Source organism: Patagioenas fasciata, chromosome 15 (genome assembly GCF_037038585.1).
Source record: "Patagioenas fasciata isolate bPatFas1 chromosome 15, bPatFas1.hap1, whole genome shotgun sequence".
Classification (NCBI taxonomy): Eukaryota; Metazoa; Chordata; class Aves; order Columbiformes; family Columbidae; genus Patagioenas; species Patagioenas fasciata.
This window is the reverse complement of record NC_092534.1, coordinates 15,665,988-15,678,004: the sequence shown is the minus strand read 5'-3', so window position 1 is coordinate 15,678,004 and position 12,017 is coordinate 15,665,988. Positions and strand designations below refer to the sequence as shown.

The following is a 12,017-nucleotide window of genomic DNA, read 5'->3' as shown; positions in this document are numbered from 1 at the left end:
TGTCAGAAAAGGCCCATTAAAATTGGAGGGTGCTGGGAGGGCAGGGTCTGACCACTCCAGCCCTGCCCCAGCACCTGATGTGTCATTTACCTCCACAGGAGCTCGGATTCTCATCTGTAAAATGGGTTTGATAGACGCTGCTTCCCCATTAGGATAATTAATGGCTGTAAAGCGCTTTGAATCCTGCACTAAGAATAAACTCATCTGTAATGCCAAGGTGACGGGTGGGCATCTAAGACAGTCTCTCCCCTGGGACCAGGTCCCTGTGCAGGGTCCCCAGTTCTGCCGGCAGCTGCCCACCCTGCAGCCCCCCACTCTCCTTGGGGTACCCCAGGAGGGTCCCCAGCCACCCTCGTTGGGAAGGCACTTCCAGCAGGACAATATTTGCTGCAGCCCTTCAGATGCAACTTAAGTCTGTTACACCCTGGCAATAACAGTGGCTTAGGCCATATAATCCCTCCTTCGCTTGACTTTGGGTTATTTTGAGCAGGAGATTAAAGGAGATTATCTGCATCACCTGAGATGCTGCACTTTCTATCTCTACCCCCTTCCCTCCATCCCCACAGCTCATCCAGGCAACAAAACCCCTCTCTCCTTCCCCTGTCCTCCCCCACGCTCATCCTGGGGCAGCTGCCTGGCTGCAGGGTGCTGCCGTGTGTTGGTCCATCATCAGCCTCCTTCCCTGGACCCAGCTTCTCACTTGGCCACACATGTATCCTGCACACCCACATCCTGAGCCAAGCCCAGAGATGCTCCACAGCGGGGCAAAGGGAAAGGAGGGCATCCCGACACACCATAGCACTGACTGGGAATTAGCTGTTTGGTGGGCTTCTCCTTGGGAAGGAGGTGAGGGCAGAGAGGATAACCCAAGTTCCCCTTTGAGCCTTAAGACTTGTCGCAGGGAGTTCTGGGTCCTGCAGCAGCCACTTGTCTCCACAGCCAGAGGATGGAGAAGGGTTGCCCGTTTGGAGCATCCCACACTATCAAAGCAAAAAAATCACAACACCACAGAAGCACTGAAAAATGTCTGTGTTTCGTGCCCAAGGAGGAATCCTCATTGCCTGGCAGCACCCAGGCATTGCCCAGACAGGCCAGGGAGCTCCCCTCCACGTTCTGGGGACCACACGCTGCTCTCCAGCTCACTTCAGCTTGGATTTAGCAAAGCACTTAAGCGCTGGTTTGAATCCCTTGCAAAACCTTGCAGAAATCAGCAACTTTGCTGAATCAAGGTCTAAACAGGCAGAGGTACTAGCAGTTACCAGGAAAGTTAATTTTCCCTCCTATCTGAGGGAGAGATGCTCATCCATCGCAGGGGTGGGGAGCAGCTATCAAGAAGTAATGGTTCCCCTGGAAAGCAAACACCCACACGTGGCATCCCGCCAGCACACGTGTGACCTGCGTACACATTCACAACAAGCTCACACCTTCACGGGCTGTTTTTCCTCATTTCAGACTACACCAGGCAAGAATCCATCTGCCACCCTGGAAATTAATAGCAATCATTAAACAAAAAGAGCTGGCAAAAAGAAGCCTGAGGTGAAAAGCAGCTATTTCTGCCAGAAAAAAAATTAAAACTATTTAGACATACAGAAAGTCATTTATTACTGTGAAGTCCTCCCTCCACCTGGGGTTTAAATCTCATTACAGTTTGTCCAAAACAGATGTTACCCTTTTAGCAGTAGATTATTAACGATAAACTCCATTCCTCCAGAGAGGGTGGCTGTTCTGGGTTCACTTGCTTTTTCAAGTCAGGTAACCTCCACATGAAATGTTTATGACAAGGACAGGCGATCCAAATCCTCGCATAGCTCCCTACTTCTATTGTCTTGGACTCCAAAAGTTTTCCTTTCCAGCCTCCACATCTTTCGGAGGTCTCTGGTTGAGCAGGGAAATACAGAGCCCAGAGGATGGCCACAGGGCCTGCTGAGGAGCAGATATGACATTGAGGAAGGGCTTTTGTGTACCTCAAACCCACCCTAACACACCAACAGCTCCTGCTGCTGCTTTTCCCCCAGCAGTCTGGCATTAACCACGTGTCAGACAAAACCATTTTCTCTCAGATGAAACCTGACACGTACATGACCCATTTTCTCCAAGCTTCTCTCCTTCTCACACAGATTTTGGGTAAAAGTCTGTTTCATTGGATTGTAGGCTTGCTGGTACCATAGAGGAGGCCCAGTGGTCCCTCACGCCTGTGACTGAGCATCCTCTATGGGCAAAGATGAGCTTTGCTTATTTCCACAAGTGCATAGGCATATTTCAGTGGGAAGTCAGCCAGCCTTGAGAGAAACACTGACTGGCACCCAATTTAACCAGCCAAGCCCGCAGCAGAGCCCTAGCGTTGTTCTGCTGAGATTTAACGTAATAAAGATACCTGCTCAGGAATCTAGGATCCAAATTAACCACGCTGTGAACACAATCAAATGAGACATTAATATCAGCTCCACACTAATATGGCCATCTGGCTGCCCAGCCATCCCCCTGAACATTTCAGGTAGGAAGAAGCGCATCCCTAGAACTCTCCAGAGACCCTGCTAAATAGATGTTCTCATGAAGCCTCTCAGAACATGCCTGGGAAGCCAGCAAGGACCAGCTATTTTGGGACTGTTGATGGTGAAGCCAGCATCAGCAGCTCAGGGCTCTCTCAGAAAACACTTTTTGCTTTCAGAACAATTTTTTCTGCACTCCGAGGGGTGTTGCAAGGGGTCTGCTGCTGGCCCTGTGCATCTATAGGTGCTCGTGCCTGGAACAAGGTCATTCCTTCAGCACAGCATGTCCCAGGCCTTCAGGCTTTATGGCTCATAACCAAACCCTTCACGCAACCCTGAGGAACCTAAGAGAAGTCCCAGGCAATGTACCCACCACGTTATAGATGTGAGGTATCCTCAGGATGAGTCAATTGCATGTCCAGCCACGTTGTGTCAAAGGCATAGCAGAATAACTGCAGGGACTATGCTAGCAGGAGGAAAAGGTTGTAAGTTCAGGCTGAAATTAAGCTGTTAAACAGCAGGTCAGGTGAATAAACACCTACAACCATCTTACGAGCTCTGCCCTCTGCCAGAGGATACAGTCACTGCTACCCTTGCGTCCCCTTCAACCACCCCACGCTAATCTGCACCAACCCTTCATCCCCTCACCCTCATCCCAGACCTCCAGCATCCAGGTCCACCAAGCTGGAGACCACTGTGTCCCACATCCCTTGACTCCAGCTCCTCCTAGCACTGCAGGGACCTGGAGGGCATAGTGGGGCTGAACCTCCGCCCTTCACGGGGCCAACAAACTAGAGTGGCATGGTTATTTGTTTGTGGCACAGTTATTTGTGTGTGGCACAAGCATTTGAGTTTCCAGTGCCAGATGAAGGCATGCTACACACTTTGGAAACGCTCTTTGGTCAGGAGGCTTTACCCTTTGCCCTCGGCAGTGTTACAAGTGAACCTGCTGACTGCTCTTAGCCATCTCAGATTGAGTTGTGTGGCTGGCAACATCACACCTCTAAGTCATTCCCCTCTTTCCCCTACAGCATCCATTCAAACCTATAATCTCAATTTGCATATGCACGTTCAGGTCCAAGCAGCTGATAAGGGTGCCTTGGAGACATGGACCGTTCTAGAACAGTTGTGCTCAGGATATATTTTGGATCTTCTAGTGATTCCTGGCCAGAGGGGCCACGTGAGGAGTGTCCTTTGAAATTTTAGCAAGTGTCTGTGACTACTACTGAAACAACAGACCCACAGCCTGTTAAAGTTTTTCTTCTCTAGAAACACAGCATTGGTTTGGTTTGAGACGTCAGGGTTGGAAATGCTGCAGAGAACCTATCTTGGCCTATGGAAGAAGAGGGTCCCTCTAAGAGCTGACAAACCGAGCTCTTCCTGCAGAGCCATGTGCAGGAGCAGGGCTGGGCGAGCTGTGCGTGGAAGGTGGTCATGCTTGGTTTCCTCTGCAATGCTGTTATCCTGAATAAACATTAGATTGGTTTTGGAGAGCTGCCCAGATGATCATTAACCTTCTCGTGGCCCATGACAGGAAGCCAGCCTGCAGCACTGGGCTAAAATTAGGCCTGTAGGGCACTGGGTCTTGCCAGATATTGCTGTATCTGGGCAAAAACCCGCTTCAAAAAGCGGACAACCAGAGAGTTCAGCCTTAAGCCGGACTCCCCAGCTCCTGAGGACAAGAGCTAGATCATTAAAATCACAAAATAACTTAGGTTGGAAGAGACATCTGGAAGTCTTCTCCAAGCAGAAAAGCAAGACAAACTTCAATGGTGAACAAGTCAGTGAGAGGTTAGTAGAGCGTTTGCCTACAGCACAGCCATAGCAATTTCTGTGTCCAGGATACTTGCTGATGAGAAGGTGAATTCCTTTTTGCCTACCCGGCAACCCTCTTCTGAATAGCAGCAAAGATCTGAGGGAGGATGGCAATGCAGCAGAGACAAGGCAAGGTTTAGATCGTCGGTGCTGAGGAACAACAGCAGCTTCTCTTCCCAGTGCGGGGCTGGCTCCCTCCGTCATAGCCATGCTGGAAAAACATGCTTCGATCTCCAGCATTATTTAAGGGGGCAAAATGAGGGTTCTGCTTCCACACCAGACCTCTGCTTTCCCCCAGCCTCACATCAGCATAACCATCCCATTATAGAGCTGTGATTCAGGCTGATTATTTCTAAGGATGAACCCCATCAAGTAAATACTAGAAGCTTTCTCCTGTGGAAACACACTTTTCTTATTACTACTGTTGTACCTGATCAGAGCTCTTAGTTCTCTGCATCCCCTAAAATCTTTTGCCTCTTCACCTTCCTCTAACTCTCCTCCTCTGATTGCATTCCATGGTTCCTGGAGGGCTCAACTGCACTGTCACAGCCTGGAGCTGACATTTCATATCTGCCCATGCTGGTGTTTCATAAGGCCGGTTGAATGCGCAGGTAACCCAGCTGGGCTTAGGACGTTGTTCACCAGGAAGATCATTTATGCATTTACTTAAACTCAGCAGAGAATTTTGGCTCAGTGGCCCCCAGCAGTGTGTGATAGGGTTGTCATCTTGATAGACCCTGGAAGCTAAGCAGCATGAGATGGGTGTAAATGGACTCAGATGGCAGACGAGTTAAAAGCAGATTGTCTGTATTTCCTGAAATCCCAAGGGCCAACCTATCTTGAAAACATTGTCATTTTAACCCAGAATTTATTTTGCCATAGAACGAAAAGGTTCCTAAAAATTGTTGGTGCAAACGAGTTTGTTTTGGCCATTCCCAGATTGCAGTGCTGGCCTCAGCCTGGCTGGTGAGGCCACAATGGCTTCAGACTAGGGCTCCCATCAGACACCACACCACCTGCAAGTTTACAGCTAAATTGGCCTGAATCTCAACTTCCAGGAAAGATATAACTTTTCAACCAAAGTTTTCATTTTGCAGAAAGCGCATTTTACACCAGAAAACCATTTTACTGGAGAATTCCCCATGTGACCAGCTGCAGAGTAAGCTGTCACCTATAGAAATCCGTAGTATGGCTGTTCGAAGGGAAGACGAGGCAGGAGCCTGGGGTGACCCCAGCCCATGGGCTTCCCTTCCCATCCAAGGTGGTGTCTCCCAGCTCAGGAACACAGCAGGCAAGGTGCTGCCAACAGGAGATGAACCATATCCAGGGTCCATCCAAGGAGCCCAGGCAGGAGCAAAAGGAGATGGGGCCAGGGACAGCAAGTTACAGAGCATGTCTGAGGGGTCCATCCAGAAGATAAGCCACTTACCACACAGGCCTGAAGTCTATCCTAGAAGCAGGACCATAAGCAGGACTGGAGACAAGCTCACCAACAGCAGAGCTTAAGAGAAGACTAAAGACTCAGGGCTGAGCTTATAGGGAGCTCCTGAGCCCATGAGCAGAGGGTGTGGGTGGAGGCTCCAGGTGAGGCTGATCAGGGCCATTAGTGACTTAAGGACCTTGACAACCAGGTGCATTTGAGGCTCCTCAGATTGACATCTATTTGGCCACTGGTCTGCAGAAAGTGTTCCATGCCTCCTGCAAAGAGACTGTAAAATGATCCAGCAGCCAGAGAATCTGTGGATACTGAAGAGCTGTCAGTGTCTTGGTCTCTGTTGACTTGTATTCCCCGTGATAAAAACAACCCAAAGACAGAAACATTAGCCCTAGCACTGTATAGAGCCTGTGAGTGTTGGTACACCAGTAATAGTAATGACCCTATATGGAGACCAATTTCTGTTTGTTTCTTCCAACCCACCCCAGAAAAGTGATTTCTTACCCCTCTCTCCCACCTGGCTGCTTGGCATCTACTCCGTGACCTCCCAAGGTCTCAGTAAAAGCTCTGCTGTGTGCGATGCTGGGCGCTTCTCACTCAGCCCCACTTTACCTCTCTGCTTCATTCCTTCTTCATCTCTCTCCAAACCTCAGTGGAAAACATATCTCTTCTCCCTTGCCTATTTTTCTTAAATAATAAATAATAGCAGGACAGAGAGTAGAATTGACTGGAGAACTCTATTATCTAACCCTGTGAGGCATTTGGGAATAAGGTTGGGATGCACAAAATGCTGCCTAAACCTTGTCTGTGGAGGCAATATTAGTACCACGACCTCTGGATATAAAATTAACTTGAATTTTGCAGGCCCGGGCATCTTTATTATTCAGCATGGTTGTGATTTTGACCAACATCACTCAGCAGGATGCATGTAGCAAACACCAGGAATACGAATGAGCAGAAAAAACTGCCTGGAAGCTTCCTTTTCCCACCTGACATATACAGGATGGATGTCAAGCCATTTAGGGGAGACTTCATCGCTAATAAATATATTCTCTGCCATCTTGGAGCTGCCTCCTTGGATTATTTTATGCATAATGAAGAGCCAAGGTTCATCTTAAAATTTGGTGCCTGATAGCTGACTTTTCCCTCCCCACCTCTTTGGTTGACAAAACATTTATCATTTGTAATGTATTGCTCCCGTTTTCCTATGGCTCTCTTTGTAGTGAGGCTCCTGAATTTATTGATAAAATGGCCCAAGTGGCTGTGCAAGTGGGTCTAAGAGAGGCTGAACCCCGGCCAGCTGGAGGTGGAGCAGCTGGGGGAGAATGAAGTTACGGAGATGCAGAAATGCCAAGGCGGGGAGCACTGGTGGGTGTATGCGTGTATAGACACGCATGCACGCGCCTGCATATTAATCTGGCTCCTTGCCTCCATTCAGTAAATCTAATCCACAGTTTGAAATAACTCACTCAGTAGAATAACAAAATTAGGAATTGAGTGCCAGGACAGCATATTATTATATGTGCTGCCCAGCTCGCTCACGCTTTACCTACCCAGCCCCCATGGCTGCTTTGTTTGCTTCCTTGCAGCTGCTGCTCTGCTTTAATTTACTGAGATGCCATTAGTCAGGAGATGGAAGTAAAAACTTACCAGCCAGCCTGCACTGGTTTTTGGAGCCCCAGTTTTGCCTTTTCCTTTCCATCTCCCTTGCTGTGGCTTTGCAGCCAGGACTCGGTTGCTGCTGCCCCAGTGCAGGCTGCAGCCCCGTGGGCATCCCAAAATCAGAGTGGTCCCAATGGGCCGCTGGGTTGGTGATGGGGACCAGGGCTGGGGAAGCAGGGACGGGTAGGAGTGGAGGACATTGTTGCTGAGGATCAACAGGGAGAAGGACAGATCCAGGCTCCAGTAAGGATACTGGAGATGAGGCAACGCGTAGGAGCAGCAAGGAGTGCGAGAGTTGTCGTTGCCCCTTTGCTGGCCTCTGTAAGACACAGAAGCCTGACATCTTCTCAGCTGGACAAACCATGGCACCTTATGAAAGTTGAAGGGAAATACAGCAGTGTCTGGAGGGTACAGGGAACTGTGCAGGAATGATGTTTCCTGCAGGATACTGAGGAGGTACCGTGGCCTCCCCACAGACGTGGACTGTTGTCACCATCTGCATGGTGCCAGTGTTCAAAGCATGGTTTAGATTAAATTCATCATTTCAAATTGTTGCTATTGCTATTCCACATTACCTTCATTCCTCTCTTTTTCTTCTTTATCAGTCAATGAAGGAGAACCCCAAATCTCCACTTCCCTGGTTGTTTTTTGCATTGGAGTTGTAGATGGTTCGTTCCTGGGTAGATCTGTGAAGGTTCAGAGGACGTGGAAAAGTGATGTGCAATGGTGTTAAGAGGAGAATAGAACCAGGACAGCTGGGCAAAGACAAGTCAGGCAGGCAGGAGGGTTAAAGCACTGGTTCTTCTTATGGATTTTTATCCAGTCTGTGAGGAAGAGGCAGAGGGATCTCTCCTTGGTTCTCCAGAGCCACGTCCCAGCTGCAGCAGGTCAGGGACAGCAAAGGCTCCTCAGCCGGCCGGCGGCTTTATTTCTAACCTGCAGGATTCAAACCTGAGACTTCAGAAGCAGAACCGCAAAGGGAGATTAGAGGGCAGGCAAAAGGTAGAAAAGGGAAGAAGGAGAAACCTCCTGGATGCCTGTTATCTGCTGCTACAGGGAGATGAGTCGGGAACCACTGAGTACCGCTGCTCCCGTCCTGCCTGGCGGGATGCTCGGCGGTGGCTGGCGGCGCAGCGCAGGCACGCAGGCGTACACCCACGCACACCCGCGTCGGCGTGGTGCTGGGGAGGAGGCTTTCAGAATCCACAAAGATGAACGATCTTCCCTTCCGTGCAAAGCAACAAGACGCACTTCTCCACTCCCCAGTCATGTCCTGGCGATCTAATAAAAAGGGAGATAAGCCCCTCTTTCCCCTCTTACATCTCCTTAATGATGTCATTTCTTTCACACTTTGCAAAGCAAATAAACCAACAAACCACTTGCTTTAATGAACTGAAATTCAACTCAGGCTGCTGATAAAATGCCTTTTCTCCTTTCTGTTTTTGGGGAGGACTTGTCTGATAGGCAACATACAGGAAAGAAGAGAAGACACACAGCAGGAGCCTTATTGACCGTATTTGAATCATTTCCCATCACTTTTCTTCACCCCCGACACCTCCCAATTAGATGAGGGAGGCACATGGGTGATGAGAAGGCTACAGGGGATCAGCCTAACAAGGTCCATGAGGGTCTGTCTCTGCTCTTTGCTCACAGGATGGTCCTGCTCCATTAGCAAATGCCCTCAGACACAGGCTGCAGCCCACAGCCTCCCGAGGGGGGAGTGACAAGAAACCTTCCTCTGCAAGAAAAAGGCAGGTTTGGCTCTGCAAAGCAACCCCAAACACAAGGTTGCCAAGAGAGGACGGTTGGGTCAAAATGGGAATTAGAGGAGACAATAAATACTTGCTAAAAATAATATGCCAGGATGCATCATGCCCTGCTGCCCGTGCTGTCTCGGTTTGGCAGGGGTTCCCCTGCCTGCGGGATGTCCCCATAATGCACAAGCCCACAGAGGAGGACAGGGGGATGCTCACACTGAGGGTAAGCGCTGCAGGGCAGCAGGCAAGGAAAGCGCCCTCTGTGCCATCCCAAAGAGACAGCTGGGGCAAGCTGCTGCTGATGGCTCTGCAGGACAGGAATACCCTTCTCCCACAGCCCTGGGGACAATGTGCACCCCCACGGGAGGCAGTCTGAGGAGCCAGAGACCAGGCTGGTCCCTGTGGCAGAGGAGAGCGGGCACATCTAGAGTCCAGCTTGCAGCTGGAGGGAAAGTCTCCACCTGCAGCACAGCTGGGATTTTCATCTCCCACAGCCCTGTGAAGCGCTATCATTATCTCACGGTACCAGAGAGGAGACTGGAGCACAGAGAGGTTAATTGAGTTGCCCAGTGCCCTGAGGGATGTAGCAGCAGACGGCGCTCAGCCTGGCACTGCAGCCCGTGCTCCCCATCAGCTGGGGAGCTGGTAAGTGGGGGCACTCACCTGGAGCACCCTGGGGACCACCGTGCCTCTTCTCTTCCTCACTGCCTCCAAGGACTTGGCTACATCAAAATGGGCTGTCAGGTCCTGGAGAAGCATCCGAGTGGAGGGACAGCACATCCTTGCGAATGTGCTCCTGCCAGTGCAGCGGGTGCTGTTCCCCAGAATGGGCTTACCCGCAATATCAGTATCACTGCAGTGATATAAGGGCTTCAGCTGGAACAGCAGCGTAAAAGCTTGCAAAAGTCTAGGTTTCTACCCCCACGGAGGAGGACACCTGAGATTCAGCTGCCTTGATATCTGCATCCCTTCCAACCAAGCCCCATTTCTAGTAACATATTGAAATACCTGGTTTTGTTGAGCTTTCTGCCAAATGTATCTGGGATAGGACAGCACCAGGCACTGGGGAGGCAGAGAGAGACCTGCAATACCCGGGTAGGGCCCCACAGAAGCAACATCTTAGGGCTGGTACATCTCACCTGCACACAACTGCACAACCACCGCAGACAGTACAGCCTGCAAGAAGGGTGTACCGCACACCCTGCCCTCCGTGGGACCCTGTGTGTCTGGTGTTTGGTGTCCCTACAGCCTCACCTCCCCCAGCAGCTGGTGGGCTGTCTGCTGGAGGACAAGGTGGCTGGAGAGTCTCATGTGCAGAGAGCTGATGTGAGAGCAGATCTTGTTATTCATGTAATGGAAACCAAACTGTGCCACTAGGGAATAGACTCACTGCTCACAATCCAGAAAGAACAAATACACTGTTTTACTGCTTATTATGACTGGCCTGTTTACCAAGGTATAAACTGAATGGTTAACAGGGAGCTCTGCAGTGAAACACAGTCTGCTTCATTGCCTGATATTGAAAGTGGAAAGGAACCTGGTTTCTTCAGGACAGGGGTGAGGTTATGGCATCTGTCCCTAAACACCCCTTGACAATCAGCCTCATGGAATTTCAGATATGCAGCATCCAGCACGGTCTCTTCACTGCCCGGGCACTGAGAAATGGTTTGGAAATGAATTTCTGGGTTTATATTCTTTTGCAACTCCAATGAAAGACAATTCAGATGTAAGATGTGCCCCTGTCTCCTTCATTGATGTCCAAGAAACCACCAGATGTCCAGAAACCTACCAGGTGTGTTTTCAAGGAGTGCTGGTGGTATCTTCCTTGTGTCCTACAGTCTGTCCTGGGACAAGGAAGACAACCACAGCTCCTGTTCCCAATGCAAGTCCCAAGAGAGATTTTAATAGATAGGCAATGATGTTTTCTCTGCATTTGTGGGCAACTCCATCTCTGCCACACCACCTCACTGCATCTGTCCTACCAGGCTAGAGAGCTGTTTGGCAGCAGAGATGCCCACGGATGATATTTTCAACCTCTCGTGGAGCAGCGTGACCCAGGAGATGCTGATGCTCATGCAGTTCCCTCCTCTCCACTTTTGCCTTCCTGTTTTCCTAAGAAATTACAAAAGGAAGTGGAAACCGCGTAGGTTTGTGTCTAGCGAACACTCTTCCTGGTCTTCAAACAGCTGTTTCTTACTAGAGGGGAAATCTCCCCACCTCTCCATCATTTCACCCATGAGAGAAGAGAGAAGTCTTGGAGATAGGCAGCAAGCCTCAACGGCAGACAAGATCATCGGATGGTGGACGATCGCACCAGTGTGTTTTGTGGTCAAACAGTGCCCTGAAACTATTACTCAGGTTCCCAGAAACAGGACAAGCACTCAATGCTGAGCTTTATCCTAGGCTCCATGCAGCAATGCAGTCAGAGAGGCACGGTATCCTCAGTCTGCATCGCCCTCCGTGGGCACCGCCGCTGCGCACACCAGCACACGAGACAGTTAGGATTCCCCTCAGCAAAACGCTGCAGCATCAAATCTACATCAGAGCGAGATGTCTAGACTTCATCTGCTCTCAGCGGAGAGGAACAGACACTTCTGGGGCATCACTCCTCTCCTCCTAAGGTAGACACCTAAATAGGTCAGACGAACGGTGCCCTGGATGTACTTTGGTCTCTCCTCTGCCTATAATGTGATGCTGGACAGCATGCTCAGAGATGATGACCTGCATGGTCAGTGACCACCTTCCCTCCTGCTGCCAGACACCATTGGCATCAGTACCCAAATAGACCAAAGGCTCCTTAAAAGGCGGTAGCCAGTTAAAAGGCAAGTGCCTGATGCGGAAAGGGTTATTGGATGCATC

At 50.1% G+C, this 12,017-nt stretch overlaps 1 protein-coding gene across 3 annotated transcripts in view; it reads left to right on the top strand.

Annotated features, from left to right (window-relative positions):
* The window catches only part of ELFN1 (extracellular leucine rich repeat and fibronectin type III domain containing 1), a 105,343-nt gene that overhangs the window by 89,700 nt on the left and 3,626 nt on the right, over positions 1-12,017 (top strand). Inside the window, exon 1 of one of the 3 annotated variants that reach the window (XM_071815180.1) lies at positions 10,756-11,779. The exons of the other annotated variants lie outside the window; for them this stretch is intronic. The gene's annotated coding sequence lies outside the window, so the exon portion shown is untranslated. Of the gene's footprint in view, positions 1-10,755; positions 11,780-12,017 lie in introns of those variants that run through there. 3 annotated transcript variants of the gene reach the window in all.